Source organism: Theropithecus gelada, chromosome 2 (assembly GCF_003255815.1).
Source record: "Theropithecus gelada isolate Dixy chromosome 2, Tgel_1.0, whole genome shotgun sequence".
Classification (NCBI taxonomy): Eukaryota; Metazoa; Chordata; class Mammalia; order Primates; family Cercopithecidae; genus Theropithecus; species Theropithecus gelada.
The window spans coordinates 76,996,309-77,012,797 of record NC_037669.1 but is presented as its reverse complement, the minus strand read 5'-3'; the positions used below and the strand labels follow the sequence as shown (position 1 = coordinate 77,012,797).

At 40.3% G+C, this 16,489-nt stretch overlaps 1 pseudogene; it reads right to left on the bottom strand.

Annotated features, from left to right (window-relative positions):
• Nucleotides 1-928: 928 nt before the first annotated feature.
• Nucleotides 929-16,489, bottom strand: part of LOC112619327 — a 98,528-nt pseudogene continuing 82,967 nt past the window's right edge.

The window sequence follows — 16,489 nt, the reverse complement described above, 5'->3', positions numbered from 1 at the left end:
GTCCAGCTCAAGATTATAAAGCTAGTAGGTAAAGGAACTGAGATGGGATTATAGAACTACAGAGATAAAAGCCAGTGCCCTTAGCCACTACCAGAATCCAAAAACATGAGCTGCTGGAGACAAGCTAAATCTAGTGAGATGCTTAGTATTATCTCAGACCTTATTTCTTTTTCAGTCTTTCTTTCTCTCTCGTGGACCACACACATGGTCTTCTATTGCTTTTACTAATTTTCTTCTCTTCTCGCACTCTTGACTTGCCTATTCCTTCCTTCTTCCCTGAATGTTTTCTATTCAGACTATGACTTCTTCTTCCTTATGGACTCTGCTTCTTCATAACTTGGGATTGCCATGACCTCTTGTATCTTAATTCTATCTCAGAGGATTAAATCTACCTTATACTCTCATATTTTAAAAAAAATCTATTTAATACTTTAAGCTTCAGTTCCTGTTGCCAATCACCTCATTTCTTATAAGTTTTAAAATTCAAATTATCAAGAGCAAGAATCTAGTTAGTCCAGTTCCTTTTCGGGGGCCAGCCTGTGTTACTGGGAAGCCTGCATATGCATTGACTGCCTCTACATCCAGTGCCTAACCCTGGTCCACTCCACTGGAATTTGGGTAGGATTAGAGCTGGTGCAACACCTCTCTGGAGTTTGGGTTTTGTCTATAATTTTTAAAATTAATTTCCCATAACATTTACATGACTGTAACGTCATCCTTATCCACTGGGACTTTTTAAATTTTTATTTTTATCTCAATAGTTTTTAGGGAACAGGTGGTCTTTGGTTACGTGGATAAATTCTTTAGTGGTTGTTTCGGAGATTTTAGTGCACCCATCACCCTAGCAGTGTACACTGTATCCAATATGTAGTGTTTTTGTTGTTTTGTTTTGTTTTGCTTTGTTTTTCTGGCAGAGCTGGCTGAGCTTTTATTCCGGGGGGAAAAAAAGAACAATTGAATTATTTTGTACCTGGAGGCATGGGCAGGGGGGGTGCCCCAGGTAGTAAACTCCCCTGAGGGTGGGCTGAGGGCTAGGGCTGAGCCTCAGGTGGGTCTTCTTTTCCCTATGCTTCCCTGCACAGCAGCCTCCCTCATAGGCTCTGGGGCAGCCGCAGGAGGGGCAGGCTGAGAGGGGCTGCTGCAGCTGTTCACTTGGGCCAGACTCCAGCTTCCCATTGCGGGCCTCAATCATCTTCACAACTACCGCCCTGGCGGAGCTGGTGCGGCTTAAGAAGCGGGAGCCCGCGCCAGAGCCAAAGCTGGCGCGCAGGCCATAGCTGAGGCCGGGCTTGTGAGCCCCCCATAGGCCGAGCTCAGCACACCTCCATAGCCACTCTTAGTCTTCCTATGGATACTCCTGTTCTCATCCCAGACTCCAGCCAGCTCTCCTCGCCCTCCAGCAGCTTCTTGTAGGTGGCGATCTCTATGTCCAGGGCCAGCTTGACCTTCATCAGCTCCTGGTACTCAGGCAACTGCCGCGCCACGTCCTGCTTGGTCCGCTGAGGGGGCAGCCTCCAGCTCGGACAGCTTGGAGTTGGCATCCTTAACCGCCAACTCTCCCCGCAGCTCGGCATCTGCGATGGCGGACTCCAGGGAAGCCCTCTGGTCTTTGAGGCCCTCAATATCAGCCTGGAGCTAGTTGATGTTCCAGTACGTCTAGGAGATCTTACTCTTTGTGCGCCGCAGGTCATCCCGTGCTTTGCAGCCAGTGTCTGCAGCTCCTCCTGCTTGATCTGGTACATGCTCTCGGCCTCAACCTGGCTGCAGTTGGCGATCTCCTCCTACTGCGCCTTGACCTCAGCCATCATGCTGTCCATGTCCAAGGAGCGGCTGTTGTCCATGGACGGAACCACAGACGTGTCCAAGATCTGGGACTGTAGCTCTCAGATCTCCTCTTCATACAGCTGCCTGAGGAAGTTGATCTCCTCAGTCAGCCCTTCCAGGTGAGACTCAGTTGTACCTTGCTCATGTAAGCTTCATCTGCATTTTTCTTGATGAGGACAAATTCATTATCCATCTCTGTACGCTTATTGATCTCATCCTCATACTTGTTCTTGAAGTCCTCCACCAGCCGCTGCATGTTGCCATGCTCCACCTCCAGCTTCTGCTTCTCCTGGCCCAGTCTCCAGTTGCCACCTAAGGTTGTTGATGTAGCTCTCAGACATGTTGTCCCTGTTGCTCTGAGTCGTCTTCTGCTGCTGAAGGAGGCTCCACTTGGTCTCCAGCATCTTGTTCTGTTGCTTCAGGAACCTAACCTTGTCGATGAAGGAGGAAAACTTGTTGAGGGTCTTGATCTGCTCCTCCTGGGTGCACACGGCCTGGATGTTGGGGTTCACCTCCAGGTTAAGGGGGTTCAGCAGGCTTTGGTTGACTAGGATGGTGGTGATGTCTCCCATACCACTGGTCCCGCCATAGCCTCCACCCAGGTCACCCTGCCCACTTCGGAGAAGCTCGAGGAACTGAGCGGGCTGAACTAGGCGGAGATTCCAGAAGGAGTGGAGAAGCTGCTTCTTGGTCCAATATGTAGTCTTTTATCCCTCACCTACCTCCCACCCTTCCCCCTTATGTCCTCAAAGTCCATTATAACATTCTTATGCCTTTGCATTCTTATAGCTTACCTCCCACGTAGAACATATGGTATTTAGTTTTTTATTCCTGAGTTACTTCACTTAGAATAATGGCCTCCAGCACCATCCAAGTTGCTGCAAAAGACATTATTCCATTTCTTCTCATGGCTGAGTAGTATTCCATGGTTGTATATATACAACATTTTCTTTATCCACTTGGTTGATGGGAACTTAGATTGGTTCCACATTTTTGCAATTGCAAATTGTGCCATTATAAACATTGTGTGCATGTGTCTTTTTCATATAATGACTTTTCCTTTGGGTAGACATCCAGTAGTGGGATTGCTGGATTGAATCGTAGTTCTACTTTTAGTTCTTTAAGGAATCTCCATACTGTTTTCCATAGAGCATTTTTTCATATGTTTTTTGGTTGTTTATATATCTTATTTTCAAAATTGTCTATTCATTCCTTTGCCCACTTTTTTGATAGAATTATTTGTTTTTTTCTCTCTGAATTGTTTGAGTTACCTGCAGACTCTGGATATTAGTTCTTTTTCAGATGCGTAGTTTGGGAATATTTTCTCCCACTCTGGGGTTCTCTGTTTACTCTGCTGATTATTTCTTTTGCTGTGCAGAAGCTTTTTAGTTTAATTACATCCCCTCTATTTATTTTTGTTTTTGTTGCATTTGCTTTTGCATGCTTAATCATGAATTCTTTGCCTGAGTCAATACCTAAAAGAGTTTTTCCAATGTTATCTTCTAGAATTTTTATGGTTTCAGGTCTTAGATTTAAGTCTTTTATCCATCTTGAGTTGATTTTTGTATAAAGGGAGAGATAGGGACCCAATTTCATTCTTCTACATGTGGCTTGCTTAGCTGGGACTTTTAAAACTGTATATAATATACATTTTATGTAAAAAATAATATGTAACATATAGTTTAATGTTTTATATATATAATATTTATATAGAGAGAGTTTGAAAATAAAAGGAAATGTCTATGCTTGATTCAGCAATGCTACCAAGTAACAGGGTCTTTCTTTTTCCCTCTAGCCTTATCTTCCCTTTCTGTTAGTATCACTCTCAAGTAAAATTCTTCTACATACAACTCATGGAAACTGAGACCTTATATTTCTACATGTCCAGGTTTAGCAAAAAGAGGAACTATACCTCTATTTTACAACAAAATACACAAGTCCTAGTAATAAAACCCAGATTGTGTCTCAAAGGCTCATATTAGCTATGGACCCATTCTTGATCCAACCATAGTAGTTGGGTGAGTAAGGAGACAATGAAATGCTCACATAAGCCAAATAAATAACTTGTCCCCCATAGAAGCTGGAGTTGAGATGAAACCAATACTACATAAACATTTTGGACTCTAAGTAGGGTAAGGGAGATTTTTCAGAGGAAAACTGGGGGCTTCCTCTGAAGAGCAAATGAGTCATGAGCCTACAGATTTTTCCATCACAGCTTGGACCTGCTATGCTGGGTTTTGAGCCTGGAAAGGGAGTAAAGACTCATGCTTTCTATTCTAGGTCACCAGTAGCCTTATCATTAATAAAATTAGTAGAGAGAAAGGAAATTAAACTTTTCATAGGTAAACCTTGGTTTCAGACCTACAGTAAGATTTCCATTTCAGAACTTAGCAGTGTGACCGCTCCTCAGCTGAAATGAACAGGTATGCTAGGTCAGACAGCTTCAGGAAAGCCCAGTTTCCTCATCTCTCCAAAAGATGATTGGATGGGTTCTGCTCCCCATTACAGGAAGAAACAAGGTCTTTAAAGAAAATACAGATGGAAAAACAGGAGGCTGAGGTGTGATAGGAGGCAGATCATCTGGGAAAAATGAGTTTTTTAAAGTTTTGGTTATACTTCTGATTAGTTATGTGACCTCAGGCAAATTACTTAATAACTTTGGGCATCTTCATTTGAAAGATGATGAAATTGAATTTGTTTTTTTTATTGTTTCTATTACTTTGCTGAAATTCCCCATCTGTTCACACATCTTGTCCACCATTTATTCTAGATTTTTAACCTACATTTTATCATTCTTTAAGTTATCTATGTTATACTGCTAACATTTGGCTTATCTCTGAGTATGTCTCTATTGATTCTTATATTGACCATGGGTCACATGTTCTTCCTTCTTCAGTGTCTCTGTCTCTCTCTCTTTTTTTTCTGTGTGTTACATACTACATGCAAAAGAGCAGGAGAGACATAAATAAGCAATATTTGCCTCCAGAAAATGACATGTTCCTTATTCTGTGAGGCTAATGGTGTTGGGAGCTAAGTCAATCTAATCTAGTTTTAGCTTTGATGAAGCATTAGTTTGATTCAGTTCACCTGAACAATTTCAACTTCACAAGGACTTGAGATGTGAGTACTGGTGAGACTTCTGGGGTCTCTTTTTGTCTCAGAGCCTCTCCTAGCATTTTGAATTTGGGTGCTGTTTAGAAATTTATTTATTTCCTACAATATTTACATGTCTTAAAAACATCATCCTTATCAGCTGGGACTTTTTAAGTTGTATATGATAATACATATGTTATGTAAAATATAATATGCAATATGTAGTTTAGTGTTTTATATATATACATAATAGAGAGAGAGTTGAAAAATAAAAGGAAATGTTTATGCTTGATTAAAGCAGAAACTTTGTGGAATTTCTTTTAGTCCTCCTGCCCAACATTCAGCCTTTGGAGCACCATTGAAAGTTGGAGAACCAACTTGTTGAAAACTTGAGATCACCTGGGTAACTTTCTCTTAGCTCTCCTGCACTGCTCCTATTCATCAGAATAACACCCTTAAGCACCCAGAAAAAGCCTCTGGGAAAGAACTGGAGAATGGATGCAAAGTTTCTCTGTGTTTGAGCTTTCTTAGGATTATAATCTTTCATGCTGCTTGCATACAGTCATTAAAAATTCATTGAAAGTTAGGCTAGTTTATGTTCATTAGCATTTTACTAGATTTTTCTTCCTCCCCCAATTCTACCAGGGTTAAAGTAATTGTTTTCCTCTCTTAGGAAGGTCTTACCACTTTCTGGAATTTAGCGTTTTGGGTTTCCTTACCCCCTCAGCCTTCTGTAGCTTATCCAGTGTACCCTTATTAGGGATACATTGGAAATGATGGTCTTCTAGGCCCTAATCCTAGGTCATTTTGAATGATACCTTCTAAATCTAAAGTCATTGGCAATCTGAATAAACTGTTAGAGACAATGTGGATATTACATATTTGTGTAATCAGAAACTGCCTCATAACTTCTCTTTTTGGCTTTTTGATAGTTGAATAAAAGACTCAGCAACACAGCAACTCATAGGAAACAGGGGATGATGTAAGGTGATATACCAACACCTGCTTAAGGCAATCCTAGTCAGGACCCAGCATGGCTAGAGCACGTAGTGGTTTTGTTCTTGTTGGGTTTTGGCTGCTTTATTTTTGTTATCATTTTGTTTTCTAAGTATTATTTTGTTTGAAGACAATAAAATGTCTTCTTTATATGACAGGTATTAAGGTGGTTACTTTTGCTTTTAGCAAATGCATAGGAGGAAAATCTAAGCTACATTCTATGAAAAAGAGGTAATTTTGGCCAAATATCAAGCAGTTAGGTCATGAGTGGAGTTAGCATCACTGATGGGTCTCTACACTAGGGATAGAGTTATTTTAGATCTGCTGCTCCATTGTTGCACAGGGAAAAGAGAAAAAAACACTTTATACCCCAGAAAAGTGGAGGACAGAGCTTTGACGGGTATCTCAACCTTGAGGCACTGACTCTCTTGCTGACTCAAGAATTCATATCCTTGAGGATTCTAGGTCTAACTTAAGCTCCCAATATTCCTGTTCTATTAATTAAATCATCCACTTCACACAGGCATAAGGAGATTCTACTTAATTTTGAAAAGTCTAACCTTTCTAGCACTTTCTCACATTTCTTAATGTTGGCCTTTTATAGGATGGATAGTTCAGTCCCCAGAAAGTCTATTAAATCATCTACAAGGGCAAATGAATGACATTATGTACAAGGTGAGTTTGCAGAAGAATTGATTATTTTCTCAGCTGATATCAGTGGAAATCTACTGAGTCTCTACTGTGTTCGTGAAAAACAGATCATGTTTGACAAATGTGGCTGGATATTTTTATACATTTCCTCTATTGCCTGATAAGTGGGAGTGAGGGAGGTGGAATTTATCTGAATATTTGTAAAGTGCATGACACTGAGCACATAGGTGGAATGATTTATGAAACTAGTAATGCTTCCTTTCTTGCGAGAGTAGAAGTCATCTAGATCAGTGCTTAGAAATATAGGCTTTGGAGTCACTTACCTGGGTTTAAGTCCTGATTGCACCATTTGTTTGGGCTAATTTCTATGTCCTAATTTTCTCATGGTAATAGAGATATCTATTATTTATCTCTTGTTGTTCTTTTGAATATGTGCAATGGTATTTGTATAGAATTGTGCACAGTGCCTGGCACACAGTTGGTTCTTACTAAGCGGTAATGACTGTAATAGGAGGAAATTAGAAGGCTTCAAGAAAACCCAATAGTTAGTATAGTAATAACTCTCATGGACTTTCCTCAGTTGTATACTCATTTTATTCTAGCCTGGAGGTGTGATTGGATATTTTCTGCCAGTACAATTGACTAGCAGAGAATTAGCTGCTCAAAATATGTTCAACTTTCTAATGCATGATAAGATTTAGCCTGAGTATCTGGTTTGATATTCTATTTAGGTCCTGCACAGTTCAATATTAAATGGAGTTTCTACCCTAGTGTGAAAGGAGGAAGAGAGAAAATTGGCTCCAAGAAGAATTCGGCTCCAAAATTCCCCGAATGTTAGAGTGAGACCATCTGGAATTCAAAATGTTACTGTAGGTAACTGACAGTTGAATATCGGAAGACATAGGAAATAGAAGGCTAAGGTGAACATTATTTCTATTCCTATACTCAGGTAAGAATGTTATCGGGGTCATGAGTTACAGATCCTGCATAATAATGCCAAACAGAGAACAAAAGAACAGTTATTAATATTATATCTGATTATTTAGCTATTTCCTTACCCACTTCCCATTACCAAGAAGAGAGGCAAGAGGCAGAGTGTATAGTGGTTAAGATAAGCCAAGAGGCTGGAATCAGGGAGTCTGGATTTGAATCTTTGTATTGCCTCTTTGTAGATCCTTGGCCTCAGTTTCCGCAAATGAAACACTGTAGTAACAATGCTTACATTACTGGGTTCTTGTGAGTTAAAAGAAGATAAGGTATGTAAAATATGATGCTCAATATAGCTTAACTTTTCTTTTTAATTCAGAAGAAAAGCTCAGTCTTATATATTCCCCCTCTTAAGGCTGATGGTGCATGAAGAATTGGATGTCAGGTGAGGTGATTCTGGGCCATAAACCACATTTTCAACTATACACTCACAGTGGTTATTATCTGGGGTCTGCATAGAAGAATAGAAAAGGTGATGAGGTGGTATTTCTTACTTTATTTTCTGAATTCAGGCTAAGTATCTAGCTGTGTGTAAGAGCTTTGAAATCTGCAAGGTATCATTGGTGTCAGTGCCAAGAATAAAACTGTGCCAAACCACCAATGACTGCCGTGGCTTAGCCAAGCATTGATCAGTCAAGGCTCAAGGCTTTGAGATATGTGCTAGGAGCTGTTCTGGGGAAAAAGAATCACTGGCTATAGAGTCAGCAAGCCAGCAATAATGTGCTCATCCTTTCATCAGGGGAGTCAGAAGTGCTTATAGGTACCAAGGGGCTTGCTTGCAGCAAATGCTCACACTCAAGACATCTCCCTTTATGAGCCCTTTTGTGGTCCCCCACCATTTCTGTCCAACTGTAGAGTAAAATTTCTTATTTCAACAGAGAAAGTTTTCAATTACTGGCTGCTATCCTAATTATATAAAAAGTTAGATGCCCAGAACAACAGAGTGGAATCTTAACAGACTGTCTAATTTATCTTTGTGGTTCCCTGGGCTTAGCACAAAGCTTAACATACTGATTCTTTTAAAAGTTTGTTGACCATCTCATTTATACTGTCACATCTATTCATGTACAGAGACATCCAACCTAATTTATCATGCCCATTATGTAGATAAGAATATTGATGTTCAAAGAGGGGAAGGAACTTGCTCAGGATCACATCCCTACTCAGTAGTTGAGCAACGCTAGAGTTCTTTGATTGCAAGCAACAGCAATGCATTGCAGTAACTTAAGCAATAGGCAGATAAATCGACAGACAAGTAAGAAGATACTAGTCAACTTGTGGAATTGAAGGGAGAGCTGAAGGTTTAGGTTTTGGAAAAGACATGGATAAGCATCCTGAGGGGTCCTGATGGCAGGAACTCACAAGTAGTCTCTCCATGATTCTGCCATCAGGTCTTCCATCCTCAACCACCTCATGTATGTGACTCCCCAAGATTCAAAATTCTGGAGGGAGATTCTGATTGCCATCAAGTCAAATCTTCAGTCCTCCACCTAAGCTGTGGTCAGGGACTCTGGACTCTGTGATTGACATCCCTCTGGAACACATAGGGTCAGAGTCAGGGTCAAATTCTCAAAGGATGCTGAGAAACCAGAAAGACAAACAAAAACATGTATGAAAAGAGTATACACTGCCTGTTTAAAACAGGACAAACTCTTTCCCAAGGGCAAAAATTTAACTTTAAAACATATGCAATTTAACTTTCTAAAAAGTTTAGAAATAGGCACCCGCTTGATATAAATGATTCCTTTAATGAATGTAGCTTCAGACTGATCAAGGCCCTTGGGGCTACCTCCAGCTTTTCTTCCTGATGCATGGCCCTGTTTCTGTGTTGGAAGTAAGGAGACTTGCTGTTCCAGAGTTTAACCTATATCTAAAGAATGATTCAGACATAATGAAGAAAGCACCTGGTGTATAATATCTTAGCCCTTGCTGTGCATTTCAATGCCTTAAAAAATCCTATTTGCAGGATTGTTAAAAATTGTATTACTCATATCTTGGACAAAACCAGGGTTATTCTGAAGTAAAACTTTGACCCAGGGAGAAAGCACATTAGCCCGAGGATGAAGAGGACTGGGTTTGGGTCTGTCATTTGCTAGTTTGGACAAGGCTGCTTTACCTTCCTTGACTTTAATTTGTTAATATATATTATTAATGAAGATGTTGAACTACACACTTTTTATTGAAATAGTCTGACAAGTGAATGTGAAGATAAACAAATGCCTTAAAACTTAATAAAACTAAATTTCACTTTACGGATGAGCCTGACTTTCATCCTTTCAAACACAATTTTGAAACATATGCAAACAGACAAGATAGACACCAATCAAATGTCAAAAAAAATTATTTAAATTGCGTATCTCTCCTGGCTCCCAGACAATGCAAATCATCATTGATATATTATGGCCAGTACCTCTGCCCTCTGTTGAACTGGTTGTTCTGAACGCCTGAGCACTCTCAAAAGCCCCCTCTCCTCACTACTACTTCCCCAAGTTATGAGTAACTTGGATAAACTGGTGGGCACAGAGGGTTAACGGCCCACCCACCCTCTTTTTAATGACTTTCTCAGAAACAGAAATGTGAGGCAATGATGGTATTCAATCGTAACTCTTGGATCTCATTTGAGGCACTTGGGCAAGTTCCTCTCTGAATATAAACATTAAACAGCAAATAAGCATAAACAAAGAGAACATTATTAGAGAGATTCTGCAAATATCATATACATTCTTTCTTTTTATAAGTATAATTAAACTTCTTTGGTGGTGCCTATAGAGTTTAATACTCATATTTTATTTCCACCACTGCAAGGAGATAGGAAGTAACATTGGATATCAGCAGGTCTTCTTGAATAACCCAGACACTCTTCTGAATTCTAAGGATAGAGCCTTAAGCCTTGTTCTCAAGGAACCCATAGGTGGTGGGGTGTGGAGAGGGAGTACTCTCCATTATCCCTTCAATGCATAATAAATAGTTGTAATCAATATCTACCTGTACGTTTGGCTAAAAACCAGCTTCTGCAAAGCCCAGTCAGGAGCTCAAGTGTTCTGTTCCCATAGCTGTCAATCAGAGGAGGGAGGGCATGAAGGAGACATAGAAGACAGATTCGTAAAGCATACTTGTTACTTTTATATGTGATCTGCAACTTTAAGAATTTTTTTTTCCTGATACTACCAAAATGAATTCATCAAAAGATAGCCTAATGATGACACTTTTCTGCCACTTTGCTTTTATTAGACTCCAGGGAGTAAATGTCTCTCATTATTATAAAGAGAGAATTATGGGCTTTTTCTCCATGAGCTATAAGACAATCTTATCTTCATTTTCATTCTTCCAGGTGGTTATGCTGAACATGTAAATATTCTCCCTGCTGTGAAGATTAGTGCAGCTGGCCAAAGATGCTTTATTTTAAATATGTGGATGCAGGAAGAGAAAAGCATCAGAAACACTGCATGGGGTAAGACTGTCCTGGCTGCCAGGGTCTTGGTTCAGATGGTGGTGGCAATGGGACTTTTGCTGGGACCACGTTGAATCTGTACTTTGTCTTAGTCCAGGTTTGTTTTTTGTTACAATTATCATGTGCCTCCTCAAATGAGCTGAAATATTAAGGGGCTATAGTGTAAGGATACAGGAGCATTTTATGGGGTATTAATTATAATCTGACCTCTGAAGAGTCTGGGTTGAAAAATTGAGTATCTATTCTCTGTCTCTCCTTCTCTCTCTCTCCTCTCTCTCTCTCTCTCTCTCTCTTTCTCTGAGGCCATATGGTCTCTCATTTTCATTTATTTTTGCACCTCCGCTTCATTCTTCTCTTTTTTCGACACTCCTGCTGAATCTCCATCTCTGCCCATATGGCAGAAGACAGCTGCCCCTGGCTTCCTTATTCACATGCCCTTGACATTCACATGTCAAGCGAGGAGTGAAGACTAAAACTCTCATATCTTTTTCTTTAAGCTCCTAGGAAAGAGTCTCTGATCAGCCCACTTGGGCCCATTTTATCTACCTATGGTTTAATCAGGAATTTCATGGAAATCCTAAAGGCCAAATACGGACCCCCAAGAAAAAAAGAACTCCTTAGTTAGCACTGTGGTGAGCCCTTCATGGGCATTGTCTTTGTCTAAAGTTTACAGAAATCCTATGAGGTTGCTATTACAATCTAATTTTATATGTAACAAAGCAGAGTCTCAAAACAGTTAAGTAATTTGCTCAGGATCATACACTGATTTTTAGTTTTTTTAGAGACAGGGTCTCACTCTGTTGCTCAGGCTGGAGTGCAGTAGTACAATCATAGCTTGCTGCAATCTCAAACTCCTATGCTCAAATGATCCTCTAGCCTCAACCTCCTGAGTAGGTAGGGCTATAGGCGTCTGTCACCACAACAAGATAAATTTTTGTTTCAATATTTAATTTTTTTGTAGAGATGGGTTCTTGCTCTGTTGCCCAGGCTGGTCTTGAACTCTTGGCCTCAAGTGATCCTCCTGCCTAAGCCTCCCAAAGCACTGGGATTACTGCTGTGAGCCACTGCTCTCTGCTCCCTCACCTTCCCCTGCAAGCTTTTTACCACTACCATCTCTTGCTCCTAAACAAAGTTTCTCAAATTTTAGTCAGCATCAGAATCACTTGCAGGGCTCATTGAAACCAATATATCTGGGCCCTATATTCAGAAATATTGATTCTGCAGGCCCAGGGATGAGGCTGGAGAATGTGCATTTCTAACAAGCTCTTTTGTGAAGCTGATGCTGTCAGTTCAAGGTCCAAAGCTACTTGGTCCTTGCTACTTCGAGTAGTACTGCTCTAAATGATCAAGAAGTTAATGTTCTCATGAATTAAGAAATCCCTTTGAATTGTAGCTGAATCCCATAAATAATCAGGATTAAAGAAGTTCCTGTGAGCTCATTTATTTGCTTTGTCTATTCCTGATATTTTGCTCATTCTGTTTTTAACTCATCTTCCTAAGAAAGAAAACCCTTTCTGACTTGGGACACTTGCATTTAGAGGGAATCTCAGTAGTCCTGGATACATACATAATTTTGGAGGCTATTATAGAAGCCACTTACATAATTTTCCCCTTAACCCTCCAGTGAGATTTTTAAAAATCACTGCAGTGCTCATCAGAGAAGTAATTCTGAATAACATTGCCTCACTAGGAGATGGCAGAGATCGGTTTCCTGAACTAGGGTATATACGAACTTCACTCTTCTAATCCCATATAGTTTCAAACAGTTTTGCAGTCAGCAAGGAACACGAAGAAACTACTACTACGCATAGTGATGAATCTCACATGCCAGGTGTTGCATGAGAAAAACGAAGCATACTTCATGCCTGCATTTATATAAAGTTTTAAACAATCAAGATCTATGGGGATGGATGTTAAGACCAGACCGTGGTTGCTGTTGGAGCAGGATAGAGACTGCGGGGCACAGGGTGGGGGTTGGGGAGGTGCATTCCCAGGAGTTGGTGATGTTCTGTTTCTGATCTGGAGGCTGGTTACATGGGCATGTTCAGTTTGTGGAAATTCGTGAGCTTGTATACTTATGAGCTGAGCACTTTTCTGTGTCTATTGTTATAGCCAGTATAAAAGATTCAGAGGTGTTTAAAAAACGAGTCATTTGTAGAAAAGCAGTGTATGAACTGTATTGACAAACCTATTGCCAATGTGCTATACTTTGACATCCAGAAAGAACAAGCCTGAAAGAAACATTCCAAACCATGACTGCCTCTGGGTGGTGGAAATGTGACTGGATTGACTTTTTGGGCTTTTCTGTACTGTCTACATTTTCTGCAATGTGCGTACATTACATTTATTAATATATCTTAACATATTTAGCTTTTATTTAAAACATTGATTTTGTTAAAGTAGGAGTAAATAAGAGGACCCAATCCCACCATATTCAGAAACAGACACATTCTGCAAATGTCTATTTAATACAAATGTCAGAATAAAAAAGTGGCCCTGGTAATTGTGGGACCTTGACAATTACTTTATCCCATGTAAATGGTATTTCCCAAGGGCCTCTTTCAGGTTCTATTGGTATTTATAAAGCAGGATTCATGAGGAAAAGTTACTTAGGAAGCAAGGAAATGATCATTTTGTGAGGTTTGCAAAACAGGATACAAACATTCAAGGGACAAGTGATAATGATAAATTAGATTTTTGACCAAAGCTCAGAGATGCTAAAAACTCCAGAAGATTCATCAAGTGTTCTCCAATACTTTTAGTATTTGTGACAGTGACAAAACTGAATAAAAATATAGATGTGTTTGTGGCCGGAATTTGTAATGCATTCTTTCATTATTTCCCCTTGAAACTCTAGTAGGATAAAGCTTTTCAGAGAGGTTATACATTTTATGTTAAGCATCTCAATGTTTTTGATGAAAGAAACATTTAAATTTTCTTGAGTATTAAAGAAGAAAAAAGAATGATGATGTGATCTTCAATTCTGGTCTGTAACTATTTCCTGAAATTTCACTATCCCTGACTATATCAAACACCTAAGGAAAGGAGAGGAGCCATGGATAACAGAGCCCGGTGCTAATCTGGTTGGCTGAGTGTAGACTGCTTGCTATATTTTGGAATCAGTTTCCTGGGGTTTGAATCCTGGCTCTCCCAATCACTGTGTATGGAACTTAGGGAAAATCATTTAGCCTATCTGAATCTCAGCTTCCTCAGCTATAAAATGTGAGTAACTTTTATTCCTTCCTCATAGGGTCATTATAAGGATTATACAAAATTACATGTGTACCATTTATCATTTTTTTGCTTTTCGTCTCCAAATTTACCCTTCGATACCTGCTCTGTAATAATGGTGGACTTCCTTGAAGCATTTATCCTTTACTATAAGCACAATGTTAAGCTTTCTTAGTAGCAGGCACTGGAGGCACATCAGAGGAGAAAAGGGGCTCTCTTGTGTGTTCCAAGAGCTGCACTGACAGTCATTGGTGTGGAAGGGAAGACATGTGGTGGGGTTCTGCCCTTATCATGAAGCCAGAGCATGAGTCCCTCCATGACTCAGCAACCCCGGTTAGTCTCACCTGTCCATGGTCTTTTCAACAGAGCACTACACATTCAAGCTTTCTGCCCACACCTCTCCAACACCCTCTGCAAGCCTGCATGTCCAGTTACCAGCCATACCACACCTATGCCCCAAGGTTTACTTCCTGCTTGTCCAGCAACTGTGGACCAGCTCTGACCTAGCAAAACAGCTAATTTCTCTACCACCTAGTGAGTTGCAAACCTTCTCCAATTAGGTCTGAATCCCAGCCTTGGGAAGGTGGCCCCCTTCCAAGTTTGTCTTCCTTTGGGTACTCTCCCTCAGCTCTGCTACCATTTGGAGTTCTCTTACAATTAATTGCTTTTACTTGGATTCTGCAAACTTTTCTTGTAAACAATACAGTGAGTTAAACAGGGGAAGCTCAGAGTCAACAAAAATACAGCCTAGGGACAAATTCAGCCAGTGACTTGTTTTTGTGCAGCCTATGTTTTAAGAATGTGTTTTTACATTTTTAAAGGCTTGCTTAAAGAATGAGGAGGAGGAGGAGGAAGAGAAGAAGGAGAAAGAGGAGGAGGGGGCCACAAATGAGAAGAAAAGAAGGAGGAAGACTAGAAGGAAAAACAGACCTTACCTGGCTTGCAATGCCTAAAATCATACCATGTGGTCCTTCATAGAAAAAACATCTGAGACCTACTGAAGTATACCCTAGCAGTCTGTATTTTAACAAACCCCCCTGGTGATTCCGATGAGAGCTAAAGTTGAGAACCACTGGATTCAGAGAGTAGCTGAACTACTGACCACGGTGTTGGTCCTTAACCTATTGTACAAATTGACCAAAAGTAATTGAGGATTTGTGTGGGAGCTGGCAGAAAATAATTCTCTTCTCTTGAGTAGCGTGGTGTGAAGATGGAAGTTCTGCAGCTGTTTTGATACCACAGGGGGTGTCTGGAGCTGGCAGGTGACAGGCAAGATCCTGAGGACTAAGCCAACGCCACAGTAAGCAAGACAAAAAGGCAGGCAGAACTCGTGGCCTGATGGCTTCCCTGGAGCTGCTAGATCAAGCTCACCTGACTCAGGACTTGTCAGATACACATGTCCCAACAAATTCACTCTAGAGAGGTGTTTTTCAACTTCAGCACTGTTGATATTTGGGGTCAGATAATTTTTTATTGTAGAGGGTTGTCCTCTGTCTTGTAGGCTTCAACCACATCCTGGGCCTCTACTTTCTAGATATCAATCAGCCCAGCTCCTTAGTTGTGGCAACCAAAAGTGTCTTCGATATTGCCAAATGTCCCCTGGGAGCAAAAATCACTCATAGTTAGCAAACACTGCTCTAGAGTTTAAACTGGTTTGACCAGTTGAAACTGGTCTTGCTTTGAAGAATATTATAACATAAATATCATCTCAAAACCCACATTCCATATTATCCCCAGAATTTCTGGGCATTGTTTCTAGTGGGCTTGTGCTCAAGGTTCCTATTCGCAGTGGATGTTTAACTTTGATGTGTGTCTTTCTCTCTGTTCTGTGTAACCCACATGACACTCTGTTCTCATTTTCTGATTTCCATGAAATCACTTTTGTGGGCACAATGGGCATGGAGAGCAACCCTACAAGGGTAGTCAATAAAGGATAGACATTTGATCTTAGCCAAAAGGCTGAGAATTGATTAATGAAGGATAGAAACAAGGTATGTGGGCTTACATGTATTCTATCACTGTTGGGTATGAATCTTGGAAGGGAGAGTAAAATGTAGACTGGTCAGATTGGATAATTACCGGGTTTACTTGGGGATGCCCTAGTTTTGCTACTTAATAAGATTCATCTTTTCTTTTCTCTTCTCTTCCCTTCCCTTCCCTTCTTCCCTTCCCTTCCCTTCCTTTCCTTCTTTCTTTTCTTTTTTCTTTCTTCTTTCTTTCTTTCTTTCTTTCTTTCTTTCTTTCTTTCTTTCTTTC